General features: G+C 44.9%; 1 protein-coding gene across 9 annotated transcripts in view; it reads right to left on the bottom strand.

Moving 5' to 3' along the window:
• Positions 1–10,275, bottom strand: part of BCL2L13 (BCL2 like 13) — an 85,892-nt gene extending 75,617 nt beyond the window's left edge. For 8 of the 9 annotated variants that reach the window (XM_060306656.2, XM_060306657.2, XM_070046570.1 and 5 more), the window contains exon 1: positions 10,012–10,264. The gene's annotated coding sequence lies outside the window, so the exon portion shown is untranslated. Of the gene's footprint in view, positions 1–10,011 lie in introns of all 9 variants that reach the window. The other variant, XM_060306658.2, reaches the window with a different exon arrangement.
• Positions 10,276–16,387: the final 6,112 nt, after the last annotated feature.

Below are 16,387 nucleotides of genomic sequence, written 5' to 3'. Positions count from 1 at the left end.
GCCACACAGCTGCAAACAACATTTCCCTGTTTCCTTTACAGCTTCGTGTGCTACAAGGTTAGCCTGAGCCTGAGGAAGAAGAGCAGAAGTTACATGTGCAATGTGGTGGTGGCGGGGGTCTCTCCTTGAAGACTTCCTCTTTCCTCCTCTCTGGGTTTGAAATGTGCATATGGCAGACACCTCACTCCGACATGCAAACAAGGACACCACTCCAGGGGACAGCACGAGACAGAAGGGACCTGGGTCCCTGAATGACCCCGTGGAGCAGAGCTGCCCTGCCCGCCTTGACCACTAGCCTCTGACTCCTATTCAAGCCACTTTATTCTGAATCTCTTCAATAGGTACTTTAACTTGTATCCTAATCAATGCAAGTAAAATTCACTTCTCCATGTGGACTTAACAGCTGTTTTACATACCATGTACCCCCCTTTTTAAAAGACATACTCTCTTAGCAACTTTCAAATATGCAAGGCAGAATTGTATACTATAGTCACCAGACTGTACATTACATCCCCAGGACTTATTTATTTCACAATGAGAAGTTTGTATCTTTTGACCCCTACTACGTACCTTAATAGTTGTTTCAAACCAAAATGTCTTATTAAGAAGTTTCCAAATAATTGTTTTCTACTGAAAACAATGATACAGACTGTTTTAAGATCTTAAGAAATATCTGTGCATTGGGCACAAAGGCTTAAGCTCAATCGCCTGCCCTCAGGAGTTTTCTATCAAGTAGAGGAAAACAAAAGCATAGAAACAAATAAGAACAATAAAATTCTGTGATACGAGTCAGTATACATGAGTGGGAAGGGCAACCCAAAACAAGGAACAGGTAATTCTCTCGAGAGAAAGAAAAAAGAAGTGGAGGGCTTCCCTCGTGGCACAGTGGTTAAGAATCTGCCTGCCAATGCAGGGGACACGGGTTCGAGCCCTGGTCTGGGTAGATCCCACATGCCGCAGAGCACCTAAGCCCGTGCGCCACAACTACTGAGCATGCGCTCTAGAGTCTGCGAGCCACAACTACTGAGCCCATGTGCTGCAACTACTGAAGCCTGCACACCTAGAGCACGTGCTCCACAACAAGAGAAGCCACTGCAATGAGAAGCCCATGCATTGCAACGAAGAATAGGCCCCGCTCGCTGCAACTAGAGAAAGCCCGCACACAGCAACGAAGACCCAACACAGCCAAAAATAAATAAATAAAATAAATAAATTTTTTTAAAAAAAGTGGAAATCAGGAAAGGCTTTATAAGGTAAAATCTGAGCAGATCTTGGAACGTGAGTGATTAGTCACCAACTGACCCAGCTGGGGAATGGGACGACGTGAACTTTAGATGTCAAGTAGACCCGGAAAAGGCACAGAAGTGTTTTGGAACAGCAGGGAACAACACAAAAATTACCCACTTGACATGGCAAAGTCCTATGATACAAGGATGGGGCTCACAGTAGTCAGCATGTGGCCTGCCTCGTATGCTACAGGATGCTTGGCAGCTCGGGTTTTATCCTGTAAGCTGGAAAATTATTTTAACCATGTCCATTAACGAACCCGCAGAACTGTATGCAAATTCTGTGCGCATGAGCATTTTTTCTGGAGGGAAAAAAAACCACTCAATTTCTTTCGGTAGCCTCTCAGATTAGATCATGATGCAAAAAAACGCTAGGAACTCTGTAGAACACCAGTAGGAATCACTGAAGGGTTTTGAGCAAGAGAAGCACATGAACAGATTATATTCTAGAAAAATCATCCTGGAGGCAGTGTGGAAGCCAGAACGGAGACTGGAGGCAAGGACACAAGTTAGGGTAATACTGGAAAAACCTGAACAGGAGCGTATGAAGGCACGACCCAGAGCAGGAACACAGGGAAGGAGAAGGGGACACAGGGAAAACTTGCAGATGCGTTTGAAGATCTGTGAACCAACTCAACGGCACTCACCAGGCAGCTGTACAGAACGTGGCGCTGCTCCTACTGCCCAAGTCACACAGTACAGCAAGAGCTGCTTGGGGGAGAGGATGACCAGTTCACTTGGGGGCGTACTGAGCTGTAGAATGCCCACAGCCGGCAAGGTGGAAATGAACAAAACGCTAGACATACAGGTCTTCAACTCAGAACGAGGTCTGCACTGGAGATAGAAAGCTGTGGCCTGCGTAGAGGCGGGTCTACAGCATCACCTACGGAGAGTGGACGGACAGCAGCGACGTCCAAGGGGAGGAAGCGCCAAAGTTTCCAGGAGGTGGGAGAAGGGGTGGCTGGGTTTGAAAAAGCATATTCATGCTTGGAAAAGCAAACATTACCTACTGTTTTCAGATTATAAGGTATAGAAAATAAATCTGAGTAAACCTTCAATCTTCTTTGTATCACTGACTCTCAGTGAGAGGATGGGAGGGAAGAATCACATACCCCCCGCCCCAACCCCGAGCACCACCAGAAGAGGAGCCAGAGATTTTTATTTATCAAAGGGAAAAAGCGTTTTTAAAAAACATGTTGAGAAACACTGGTTTAATCTGAAAAAGAAACCCAATTAGAATTCAAGGCAAAACTACCATTTCAGGGCTGGCCAAAAAGATGAGAAGCTGGCAGAGGAGCCCGCTAAGGTCTGCAGTGGACAGGCAGAAAGGCATAAAGGGGACAGGAGGGTGTGCTCAGAGTCGGGGGAGGCGCTTCGGGAAGAAGGCAGTACAAACAACACACCAAAAAAAATGCAACGTCAAGATGATGTCCCCGACAGGATGGGCTAATCTGACTGGCAGGGCAACGGCAGAGGCCAGGGACGTGATGAGCGAATGGAGGACTTCCCTGGTGATGCAGTGGTTAAGAATCCGCTTGCCAATGCAGGGGACACGGGTTCGAGCCTGGTCTGGGAAGATCCCCCATGCACCACAACTACTGAGCCCGAGTTCTAGAGCCCGCAAGCCACAACTACTGAGCCCACGTGCCACAACTACTGAGCCCAAGTGCCTAGAGCCCGTGCTCCACAACAAGAGAAGCCACCTCAATGAGAAGCCCACGCACGGAAACAAAGAGTAGCCCTCGCTCGCCACAACTAGAGAAAGCCCGTGTGCAGCAACGAAGACCCAATGCAGCCAAAAAATAAAATATAAATTAATTAAAAATAAAAAGGAAGAAATGAGCAGAAAAGAAAAAAAAGAGTGAATGTAAAGTGAATCAGTAGAGAAAATGGGTTTTAGTCTATTCTTTCATGGTTTGAAGGGAAGACAGGAATGGAGGCTGGGGAGAGAGACAAAGGGTCTGAGAGTTCATTAATTTTGTTTTGTTTTATATACAATGAAAGAGACTTAAGCACGTTTACATTCAGTGGAGAAGCCAATGAGATATAAATAGAGAGCAAGGAATAAATGATTAAGTTCCAAAAGAGAGGAGAAAAGAGCAAATCAGTAACAAAATTTAACGTATAAAAAGTCTCAGAATTTTTTGGTAACAGGAAAAAAGAAGTACTCATCTTCTGAATAATGCTTTATATTTTAAATATATTTTATATTTAAAAAAATTGATGTTCTAGAATTTGTTATAATCAAATTTCCTGTATTTATCCATGCACCCCAATGTTGGCTGCGTACTATTTAAAGTAGCCAAGACATGGAAACAACCTAAATGTCCACTGATAGATGAATGGATAAAGAAGATGTGGTGGCAATAATGCCATTTGCAGCAATATGGATGGACCTAGAGATTATCATACTAAGCGAAGTAAGTCAGACAGTGAAAGACAAATACCATATATCACTTACACGTGGAATCAAAAACAGGACACAAATGAACCCATCTACAAACAGAAACAGACTCATAAACATAGAAAACAGACTTGTGGCTGCCAAGGGTGAGGGAGGTGGGGGAGGGATGGATTGGGAGCTTGGGGTTAGGAGATGCACACTATAATATCAAGGATGGATAAACAACAAGGTCCTACCGTAGAGCACAGGGAACTACATACAATTTCCTGTGATAAACCATAATGGAAAAGAATATGAAAAAGAATGTATATGTGTGTGTGTGTATATATATACGTATAACAATCACTTTGCTGTACAGCAGAAATTAACACAACATTGGGAATTCCTTGGCGATCCAGTGGTTAGGACTCGGCGCTTTCACTGTCGTGGCCCAGGTTCAATCCCTGGGTTGGGGAATTAAGATCCCACAAGCCTCGCAGCCAAAAAAAAAAAAAAGAAAGAAAAAGAAATTTACGTAACATGTAAATCAACTATATTTCAATAAAACAAAATTTTAAAAAAATTTCTTGTATTTATCAAAAATCCGTACCTCTTAAGACACTTTTAGTTACACACCAATCCAGATGCTACAGACAAAGCACAGTTTACCAAGTATCCAAACTGGATTTTTAACCTAGTGCTCTTCAAATTTTCTTACAAATCCCTATCAACTAACCATAAATACCATCTTTTTTCCCTTAAATTTTATTTATTTATTTATTTTGGCCGTGTTGGGTCTTCATTGCTGCACACTGGTTTTCTCTAGTTGTGGCGAGCAGGGCTACTCTTCATTGCAGTGGCTTCTCTTGTTGCGGAGCACAGGCTTCAGTAGGTGTGGCACGTGGGCTTAGTTGCTCCGTGGCATGTGGGATCTTCCCAGACCAGGGCTCGAAGCCGTGTCCCCTGCACTGGCAGGCGGATTGTTAACCACTGAGCCACCAGGGAAGCCCCATAAATGCCATTTTAATCATGGATTTCATAATTCTCCACTATAAAGTCCTCAGCTCTAGTACACATGTTACTATCCATACGTCCACACAGTTGGTGACTGCTTCCATGACACTCAACCATTCTCAATGACTCACACTAATGGAGAAGCTGACCATACATACTTCCATCATTTAAGTTTAGTGCATGGTCTTTAGGCTTCAAATTTGTCTCTGACGTTCCAGTCATAAACAAACGAGACCCGCAGGACATAACATCCTTCCAACTCCTCTAACTTCACCTGAGCTGCCAGCTTATAGCAGCGAAGCAGCTCGTTCAGGCCTGTGTTTAGGTGATGGGGCAGGCAGACCTCAGAAACACTACTATGTGTCTACAACACAGGGAATATAGCCAGTATTTTATGATAGCTATAAATGAACTATAACCTTTAAAAACTGTGAATCACTATGTTGTACAACTGTAACATACAACATTGTACATCAACTATACTTCAATTAAAAATAAATAAACAGAAAGAAATGCTATCACAGGTCTCGTGCATTTGTATTAAATTACAATTTCTCAAAGGCACTGAAAATATGCCAAGTGTGAACTCTGCAGCACTGCTGCAGGGTATTCTGGGGAGAGAGGGCATCACTCCCTCTGCATACTCGGTGGTGACTAATCTGCATATTGCACAAAGAGCTCTTGCATTTCTATAAGATACCATAAATAAATCACCTCTGCACGAGACCTCTATTTCTGAAGCACTTTTCCACGTGTTGTCACAGTAATCCTGCACACCAGAAGGAAAAGATAACAGTCTCAACTTTATTGATGGACAAACAAGAATAGACAATTTATTTGCCCAAAATCGTAACAGCTAGTTAACAGTGCAACCACTTGGTTGAGTACATCCTCTTCCGCTCCGAACTCTTAGGCCTTAACTGTATTCATTCAATACACATCTCCTGCAAGCCAGGCAACGTGCTGGGTGAGAGGAACACAGAGGTGGAAACACTAACACTAATGATAACAGGAAAAAATGGTAGAAAAACAAGGCAATTTCCCAAATATCAGACACCCACAATACCAAAAGAAGCAAATTTGTCAATTTTCAGAACGGGACAGGGGGGCAAAAAGGAAAAAGACAGGTTAAAGAAAAAGTAAATATGATCTGAGACCACCACCCAGAGCTTTCCTGGAAGCAGGGGACCAGGCTCAGGTCCACCCCACTACTTACTCACCAACCAGAGGACATTTCATGCCTAAGACAGCTCAAGCTTCCTTTTAAATGATGAAAAAGACATAGCTACTTTTACTCTTTAAATTTTATCTAGAACCCTATAGAATTCAAATTAGGTATAAGTGTTCTTGGTATCAAGAAGTGATTAAATACAAGAGTGATCTTCAATATAAAAACTCCTGCTTTTTACACAATTCTAACAACCTACTGAATACAGCTGTGTTACCCAGCTGTTTCTTTCTCTGCCTTACACCTTTAATTTGCTCTTCTCTCAAGTTACAGGTAGCTGTCAGCCAGATGGACAGCCTGAGGAAGCTCTGGGTAACTTAATCCTGTGTTTATACACACATTTGGTGGCATCTCCGAAACATCCATGAGCCTTCAATAACAAATGTAATATCCACAATCTTACAATAAATCGTCTTTCTTTAAAACCAGATTTCTATTCTGAGTACCAGTGCAAATCCCAGGATGTTAATAGATAGTACTGTGGGAATTAGGCACATTTTATGAACGGTAACCAGAAGGTATACAGCAACTATTACATTCTACTTTAAATTCTTATGAAAAGCAAATCCGCAGCAACATGAGTTTTTTGTAGTTGTTTCCCAACCTTGTCTGATCATAATCATCTTGGAGGCTATTAAAAACAAATTTCTAGGGCTTCCCTGGTGGCGCAGTGGTTGGGAGTCCGCCTGCCGATGCAGGGGACACGGGTTCGTGCCCCGGTCAGGGAGGATCCCACATGCCGCGGAGTGGCTGGGCCCGGGAGCCATGGCCGCTGAGCCTGCGCCTCCGGAGCCTGTGCTCTACAACAGGAGAGGCCACAGCAGTGAGAGGCCCGCATACCGCAAAAAAAACAAAAAAAACAAATTTCTAGCACCCACATCAGAAATACTAACTTAGAATATCATACCTATATTCTATTTCTTAACCCCATAGAACCACAGCAGAAAAATATTACAATCTAACATGATGTAATTATTTCAAGAAGCTTTGTATTTAGACTATCTCCTCCCACTAAAATAAAATTGTAATAAGATTGTTAAATACTGCAATAATGTGGAGTTGAGTAGATATACAATCCCAGTTTACAAAGAGAAAAGTGAAAATCTACAGATAATTCAGTCACAAATGAAAACTCTGGAGTTTTAAGCACGGACAAAGTTTTTGATTCCCCGATCCCAGTCTCCAGACCCACTGGTGGTTTTAGCAAAGAATTTTTAAGCTCCACGAAGTAGCATGAAGTCCAATGACTTTATTTCTTCAATCTGTACTTTATTAGGTATCATACAATTCTAGGGCTTTCTGCAAAAGAAAAGTTACATAATCCTAATTAAAATTGTGAAACTGTAAAAATTTCACTGGGTCCAACTGAGAAATGCAACTAAGCATTTGAAAACTCAGCAGACACTAACTATTTCAGTGTCCACTGTCCCTTTCCAACTGGAACGTGCCTAACTGAAGACGCCAGTTCAATCCTGTGCTAAGGGCCGTCCAAAAATGTTTCCATTCAGCAGCTGGCACTCCAACATAATGTACTTAAAGAGAAATGCCTCACTCTCACTCTCCCCACAAACACATAGTCAGGCTTCCCATATATGAGTAGATAACGCACATAAAAGGGAAACATGAAAGTCAATTTCTCTGTTCCACTCCTACGTATGTGCCACAGAGAAATGAAAACACATTGTCTATGCAAAAACGTTCACATGAATGGTCACAGCAGCATTACGTATAACAGCCAAACAGTGGAAGTAACTGCCCGTCAACTGATGAATTTTAAAAACGTAGTCTATTCATACAATGCAACATTATGTGGCCATAAAAAGGAAAGCAATGCCACTACCTGCTACAACATGGAGGTAAAAGCCAGTCACAAAAGACCACATATTGTATAATTCTGTTCATATGAAATATCCAGAACTGGGGGATCTACAGAGAAGTAAAACAGTGGCTGCCTAGGTGGGGGAGTGTGGGAATAAAGAATGACTGCTAATGAGTACAAGGTTTCTTTCGGGAATGAAAACTGCAGTGATAGGTGCACACTCTGTGACTACACATGTGAACAACTTAATGGTATCTCAATAAAACACTACTTAAAAAAAAATCAGCAACTCTGAAAATAGCCCCCTTCCTTCAACCCTGTTAACATATATTAATTAAGAACTCTTGGGCTTCCCTGGTGGCGCAGTGCTTAAGAACCGCCTGCCAATGCAGGGGACACGGGTTCGAGCCCTGGTCCAGGAAGATCCCACATGCCGTGGAGCAACTAAGCCCGTGAGCCACAACTACTGAGCCTGCACTCTAGAGCCCACGAGCCACAACTACTGAGCCCGCGTGCCTAGAGTCCGTGCTCCGCAAGAGAAGCCACCACAATGAGAAGCCCGCGCACCCCAACGAAGAGTAGCCCCTGCTCGCCGCAACTAGAGAAAGCCCGCATGCAGCAACGAAGACCCAATACAGCCATAAATTAATTAATTTAAAAAAAAAAAACAAAACTCTTGGGGGGGGACTTCCCTGGTGTCGCAGTGGTTAAGACTCTGTGCTCCCATTGCAGGGTGCCTGGTTCCATCCCTGGTCGGGGAACTAGATCCCGCATGCATGCTGCAACTAAGAAGTCCACGTGCCGCAACTAAGACTTGGCACACCTTAAACAGACAAATAAATAAATATGTTAAAAAAAAAAAAAGAACTCTTGGGAATTCCCTGGCGGTCCAGTGGTTAAGACTGTGCTTCCATGGCAGGGGGCGGGGGTTCCATTCCTGGTCCGGGAACAAAGATCCCGCATGCTGCGCAGAGCAGCCAAAACAAAAAAGAACTCTTGGTGACCACTTATTTGGAATAACATATGCATCAAAATCAAGTTTGAAAAAACTATGATTAAAAAGCAGGATGGTGGTACTGTGATTGGTTAAAACTGCTGCTTTGTATGTCTAAAATGTTTCATAAGAGAAACATGTTCTTAAAAAAATACTTATTGTTGCAAATCACTTGTCCTAAAAGCTGAGCAAGATATGTAATAAATATTGACTAACTGACGGGCTAACGAGCACCTTTTCTCTACAAAACGCCTTGGACTCAACCGTCTGTATCCCTCAACCGAACTCAATTACTGGGGTACGGTCCTCCGTAAGAAAATCCATCCTTTGGAAAAAAAAAAAAAATACTGAGAATGGTACCTGACCAATCAGAGTAAAAGAATTTTCAAAGTCCCTAACGGCCTATTATCAAACGAAGAATATTCCATAGTGGTTTAAAGATTTTCAATTTACAGTGTACATTTATTTATCCCGCGATGTACGTGAGGTATAAGCAGTTCACCACCTACACGAACACTTGCTTAATTTTCTGCGAGACTGAAGACAAGAAGGTACTAGAAGGGTGTGGCAACTCATCCAAGGTCACACAAGTCAGGGCAGAGACCAGCATTCTGGTTTACACCAAACCTCCCGGGGAAATCGCACTGACAGTTTCGCTGGAGGACTTGCTTGTTTTGCCCCATGTCGCAAAGAAACAGGGGAGAGGGGAGACCGTCAGTTTCGTTAAGAACTTGTACAGAAACCGGGCGCTGGCTGCACGGGTAACCGCGCGCTCGTGCGGGCATCGGGCCGACTCCGCAGGGCGGCGGCCAGGGCCCAAGATAGCGGGCCCGAGGCCCCGGCTCCCAGCGGGGAAGCCCCATCTCGGAAAGTCCCGGCACGAAGGAGAGACACTCGGGGTCGGCCTGGGATGGTGGAAGAAAGACCAAAGGAAGAAACGACCTAGCGCGAACCGTGCCTCCTCTAAGGGTGGCAAAAACGAACACGTGAAATAATAGCAACAGCAATGACAGCGGCGTCGGAGCCGCCGGGAGGGGCACCGGGAACCTTGGGTTGAAGCCGCGGCGCGGCCGGCTGGCGGGGACCCAGGCCGCGAGCCCCGCGCACGCACCCCTCGCCCGAGGCCCACGCCCGCCGACCCGCGCCCGGACGCGTCTGAGGGGCAGCGGAACGGCCTCGCGCCCGCAGCCTCTCACTGCCCCCCATCTCCCGCGTCGGCCTCGGGACGCCTCGGGCGAAGCTGGGAAAGGGCCCGGCGAGGCCTGCCCGCAACCCCGCTCCCCTCACCTGGTCCAGGCCCGTGTCCCCGAAGAGGTGAAAACGCGGCGGCGGCGGCGGCTCCGCACAGGATCCCACAGCGGCGGTGGCGGTGGCGGTGGCGGTGGCGGCGGCGGCTCCGACCCGCGGTCCTAATCTACCGCCGCCGCCATGTTGGCGGGTGAGGTCACCCGGCGTGCTTCCGTCAGCGCCGGCGTCGGGGCGGGGAGCCGGGCGCGCCGCCAGGGCGGATCCGCCTTTCCAAGAGGAAGCCCGGACCACGGAGTCCCGGAGGCCTCTTGGCGCAGGTGTGAGCCGGAAGAGCCGCTCTCTCCCGGCCTGCTCGCCTCTTGGGGAGCAGCTCTATGGTTCCGGGCGGCGGCGGCCGGGGACCGCTGGGAAAGAGGTGGACTCGGACGGGCCCACCGTCGTGGGTGCGGAGGCTGGCGACGCTCGCCGGAGGAGCTGTAGGCGAGCCGGCTGACCGAGCGTGGAGTCCCGGGAGCTGCGGCGCCGCAGCGCCGGGTGGGGGGCTGGGCCTTGAGGGTACGGAGCGGGCGGGGGAGCGGGGCGCCGTAGCGCAGCGAGGAAGGAACGCATCTGCAGCTGCCACTGGGAGGCGGGGCGGTGTCGCCTCCGCGCCCTGGAGGAGCCACTGTGTCCGGGCGCCTGACATGGTCGGGCGGAGGAGCTGAAGGCTGCCTGAGGACAAAAGGCCGATGGCCAGTGCCTGCTAGTGGGGTCAAGGGTTCTTTCTGGGGTGACGAAGATGTTCTCAGGGTGATTGTGCTGGTGGTTGCGCAGCTATGTGAATACAGTCACTTGAAGCCATTTAATTATACTCCGTTGTACATTTCAAAAAGGTGAATATCTCAATACAGCCGTGAAAAAAGAAGTGATAAAAACCTGAACTGATAATGAGGGTGGGTGGCGGAATCCGAAAGAAGGTTGGAGCTCCGAAGCTTTGGGCCCGAGTGACTGAGAACTCGGGTGGTGCTGTTCATAGTGAAATCGGACAGATTTGCCAAGGAGAGACTTAGTGAGCTAAGAAAACTATCAATAGTTCCCTAATAGTACCTATTAACCAGGCCATATTAAATCCCCCCGATTCTCCAAGTAATGGCTCTTATAGTTTTTTTTAACATCTTTATTGGAGTATAATTGCTTCACAATGGTGTGTTAGTTTCTGCTGTATAACAAAGTGAATCAGCTATACGTATACATATATCCCCATATCCCCTCCCTCTTGTCTCCCCCCTCCCACCCTCCCTATCCCTCCCCTCTAGGTGGTCACAAAGCACCGAGCTGATCTCCCAGTGCTGTGAAGCTGCTTCCCACTAGCTATCTGTTTTACATTTGGTAGTGTATATATGTCAATGTTACTCTCTCACGTCGTCCCAGCTTACCCTTCCCCCTCCCCGTGTCCTCAAGTCCATTCTCTATGTCTGCGTCTTTGTTCCCGTCCTGCCCCTGGGTTCATCAGAACCTTTTTTTTTTTAGATTCCATATAGTTTTTGATTTAAACCAGGATCATGCATTGCATTTGGTTGTTAAATCTTTTAACAGTCTTCTAGTCTTAATTTTTAAAAAGTTGACTTTTTGAATTATACAATGGAAATTAGCAATAAAAGAGAAGCTGACCGTTGTTACATGTGACCATATGGATTAATCTCAAAAGTGTTGAGTCAAAGAAGCCAGACATAAAAATGTACCTACTGTGTGGTTTATATGAATTTCAGGAACAGGCAAAATTAATCAATGGTTATAGAAATCAGCACTGTCGACTGGGAGTGTGGGATTGACTAGAAAAAAGCTTTCTCTCTAGGGTGATGGAATTAGTCTATTGTGGTGATCACACAGGTGTCGGAACTCATCTAATTGTACTTTGTAGGTCTATGCAGTTCATTGTATGTAAATTCCAAAAAAAAAAGTCATACGGAATAATTCTGTGTAGTTAGGTTGCCAATTTGATATATGGTTAAGTAAATTTCAGATTGCTTTCAGTTTTAGGGTTTGCTTTTTCCCCCTTTTTTAATTTTTTGAATAAATACCACAAGGATAGCATATGGCCCAATGGAACAGAATAGAAACTTCAGAATGGTCCACTGATTTTCAACAGAGACAATTCAATGAGGAAAGAGATAGTCTCTTCAGCAAATGGTGTAAAATATATAATGCTTTTACAAAACTTAATGACAAGCAGTTCGTGGGTTTTGGGGTTTTTTTTTTTTTTCTGACGGATCTTATGAGTGACACAGAGATCTAGACTGTAGCCTAATGTGATAATAAAATCTAAACTCTAGATTCCACTCATTCTCATTCATCAGTTATTGAATGCCTACTATGTATGTACCGGGCAGTATGCTGGATGCCGGCAAAAACCATGACGTCCCTCTTGTGAAGCTGACGTTTTCGTTGGAAAACCAGATAAGAACATAGAAATGAAACGAAAAAAAACAAAGTAGTTTAAAATTGTGGCATGTCCTGAAGTAAACAAACAAGGGACAAGAGTAGAAGATTAAGGTGACAGGGTGTTGATGCAAACCTCTCTCCAAGGAGGGGATATTTTAAGTTGAGACCTAAAGACTGAAGAACAACCCAAGGGGCAAGTGCAGGAAAAGATCTCAGGCAAAAAGCTAGAGAACAAACCAGTAAAGCTTGGAGCTGGTGAGAAAGGGAGGAGTGATGAGGTCAATGGGCAGGGCCAGCTCCTCCAGAGCACACAGGAGCCACCAGGGGTTACAAATTAGGGAGTGATTAGAGACCAGCTAGGTTTTAAATTACTTTCTGCTGTGCGGAAAACTGGTTGGAAAAGGCTAAAAAGTGCAAAGCACGTAAGGTAGACTTCCACTGCTTTCTGCCACCATTTGTCTTTTCTTTTAAAAATTAATTCCTCAACATTCAAAGACATGCTTTTCATCTACCTCCAGTTTCTGCACTCCCCAGCAGACAAACTGAAGCCTTACCTTATCTATTCTAGTGACTCAGTTTCCAAATAAACCACAGACTGAGGCCTTAGCTTGGGAGCAGGTAAATCCAGGAGCACGCAAACCTTCTCTTAAGTGACTAACCTGAAAGGAATTTAGGTCGGCAGTTTTGGTGAAGCCATAGTCAACAGGCTTATCTGGGAGTGGGATTTTCGGAATTTCTCTGAAAAGCTGTTTTAGTAAAACTTCTTCACAAGACCTAAGCTAGTATAGGAGGAAATTGGATTTGGAAAACTACTAACTAGTTAATCTTTGCATGGGCTCATGATAACTTTTTCAGTTGTGCTTCACTCTGTGAAGCTTACCACGTTCTTACCAGATAGCACCTGGCCTGTTCCTCGGTGAGTCAGCAGAATACTGCAGAAAGCAGTTGTAAGAGCGCTGGCATGGGGGAGAGGGAAGCAGCACAAAAGGCGATGTTAAGTGTGCCTGTAACACTCTTGTATTTAAAAAATGAAGTCCTAAGGCGGATGTGACAAATGGTCATTGTCAACTCTGGGCGGTGGCACACGGTACATAGACATTTGAATTCTTTGTACTTTGCTGTATTTTTTAATGTCTGAAAATAATGATAAATCATAAAAATCAGCACTGTTTTCCAAAGAAGCAGAAGCACATTGATCTCTGGATAGTATCACATCTCTTCCAGACATTGTTTTCATAAGTGATTAGACATGTATCAGATTGAGGCTCCCAGTCTTCAGCCTCAGATATTTGCAGAACACTGTAAAAATGAACAGGAGGAGGACTTCCCTGGCGGTCCAGTGGTTAAGAGTCCACGCTTCCACTGCAGGGGGCATGGGTTTGATCCCTGGTCGGGGAAATTCTGCATGCTGTACGGTGCAGCCAAAAATAAATAAACGGGAGGAAGGACTGTAATCCAAACGAGTGAATACCACCTCATCCTGACCTAGCTTGCTGGAGGCATGCATATGCCTGTCTTCTGGGATGATGAATGAAATCATTAGTGCAAAAACTAGTTAGATGAGAGAAACAAGCCTACCATCTGGTTCAGTTGATTAGACTACCGATCAAATTGCGATCAAATGCATGGATTTCTGTCGCCCTGTTAGGTTTACTGTTTTGTGGCTGAACCCTTCCCTTATCCAACACCACCACTTTTCTCAAATACGTGTACCAACTTGTCATACGCTACAAAGAACAGTGTCCACTAGCACAGCTGGACAATAATTTGGCATCTGTATTAAGAGCCTTAAAAATGGGTGTGCCATTCCCATTAAAAGGACATGCAATGCAGTGAGGACACGATATCACACATGTACTTCTCCTGTAATGCAGCACCTGAATGTAATTATGAGGAAACTATCAGATGAAACCCAATTGAGGGACTTTCTACAACTGGCCAATTCAAATGACTAGTACTCTTTAGAAACGTCAGTATCAGGAAAGACAAAGTTTGAGGAACTATTCCGTATTAAAGGAGACTAAAAAGACAAGGTAATTAATACAATAGGTGATGTTGGATTGGATCCTGGATCAGAAAAGAAAATATTGCTACGAGGAATACTAATGGAACATATGGCAAAATTTGAATATGGACTTACTAAATTTCCTGAATTTGACGATATACACCCTTAGTCTTATGAAACACACACTGAACTATTTATTGACTCATGCAATTTTATATATATATATACATATGAAAGTGATAAAGCAAATATAGAAAAATATTAATAGTTGGTGAATCTAGGTGATGGGAGTTTATTGCACTATTCTTACAACTTATATTTGAAATTCAAAATAAAAAGCTAGTAATAAAAATGTGTGTACCCTTTGGCCCATAATTCTATTATTAGGAATCTATCCTAAAAATAAGTTTTCAAAGTATTTTTTCTTTATAAAACGTGGGCTCGAATTTCTCCCTTAATTTTCTGAATAATTTTCTGTAAATGGATCCTGGTAATGATGTTGAAAAATTCACATGCTCATTCAGAATTACAAATAAATTCTGTAGGTAGTCCACCCTAAAGAAGGTGGAGCATACCTCCTCACTCCTTAAGTGTGGGCTGCACATAGTACATCTTTCCAAAGAGTTAAGTATGGAAAGGGGAAAAAAAGAGTAACTTTACAGTGGAGAAACCTGACAAGCACTGCTTCAGCCAAGTGATCACGGTCAACAGCAACAGTCAGAAACCAGGCTGACAGCATGAACCCTTGATGTGATGTGATGAAAATGGCTTTCCCTCCCCAAAACCCACAACCCCTGACCAATTATGTGAAGATCCCCAGAGGTGCATCTATAATATACCTAACAGTATCCCTCAAACTGTCAAGGTCAACAAAGAGGGAAGTTTGAGCAACTGTCACCCCCAAGAAGAACTTACGAGACACGTCAACTAAATGAAAGGTGGTAACCGGGCTGGGGTCCTGTAACAGGAAAAGGGCATCAGGGGTGTCACTGAGCAGGACCCTGTGAGGCCTTCCCAGAATAGACCCTCACCCATGTCTTCCGCCTGCCCTTTGTCTGCAGAAAAACTTCAGTCAAGGAATACATTTAATCAGACAAGTGGGAAAATGCAGAAAGGCAAACAGTCAAGCAAGCCAAAATAATAATACGTTAGCCATTACACAGTCAGGACCTTTAGCTCTCCCTCAGGGCTATACAGTTAATGTTCTCAGCCGGGTCCTTCCAGCTGTTCTGCAGACACTGAAGCCCCCACCAGGTGGGAGAGGTTAGCTGCTCGCTGCCCACAGCACACAGGCCTCAGACCGGTTGGAACTAGAAGGTTGATGATGCTGATTCCCGATTACCTCACCAGCAACCAATCAGAAGAAGCTCCACGAGCTAATCATGCCCTGTTCCTGGAACACTGTAAGACTCCTCACCACCCTCTTCAGGTGGGACACACTGTTTTGAGGGCATTAGCCTGCCGTGGCCCCCTGTGCCTGGCAAAGCAATAAAACTATTGTTTTCTACTTCACCCAAAACTCCGTCTCCAAGATACAATCCGGCACTGGCGTACAGAGGCCGAATTTCCGCAAGAGGGAAACTAAGGAAATTGGTTAAACTGTGGGCTTTTGTCAACACATTAGCCTCGGTTAATGAAATGTAACAAATGTACCCCAGAAAGGGAGGAGGCTAACAATATGGGAACCTGAGCTCAATTCCCCGTAAATGTAAAGCTGCTCTAAAAATAAAACCTGTTAATAAGTAAAATATTGACGCATTTGCTTCCATTAGGGCCAGGAAAGTAAAACAAATTCTGGTTGGCAGAAGTAAACTTTTTTAAAAAACGCAAGGGCTACAAGTCTCAGTTAAAGTCAGGGGCACGACAACAGACCTTCCCTCGCGCCTCGGAGCGGGCTGCTGGGGAAAAGACCGGGAGAGTCACGAGACGTCACGAGTGAGCGACAGGAGGCGAGGCGGGGCGTGGAGGGGCGTGACTTCCGGGCCGCTC

The sequence above is a fragment of the Globicephala melas genome, chromosome 10 (genome assembly GCF_963455315.2).
Source record: "Globicephala melas chromosome 10, mGloMel1.2, whole genome shotgun sequence".
NCBI lineage: Eukaryota > Metazoa > Chordata > Mammalia > Artiodactyla > Delphinidae > Globicephala > Globicephala melas.
This window is presented reverse-complemented; position numbering and strand designations above follow the sequence as displayed.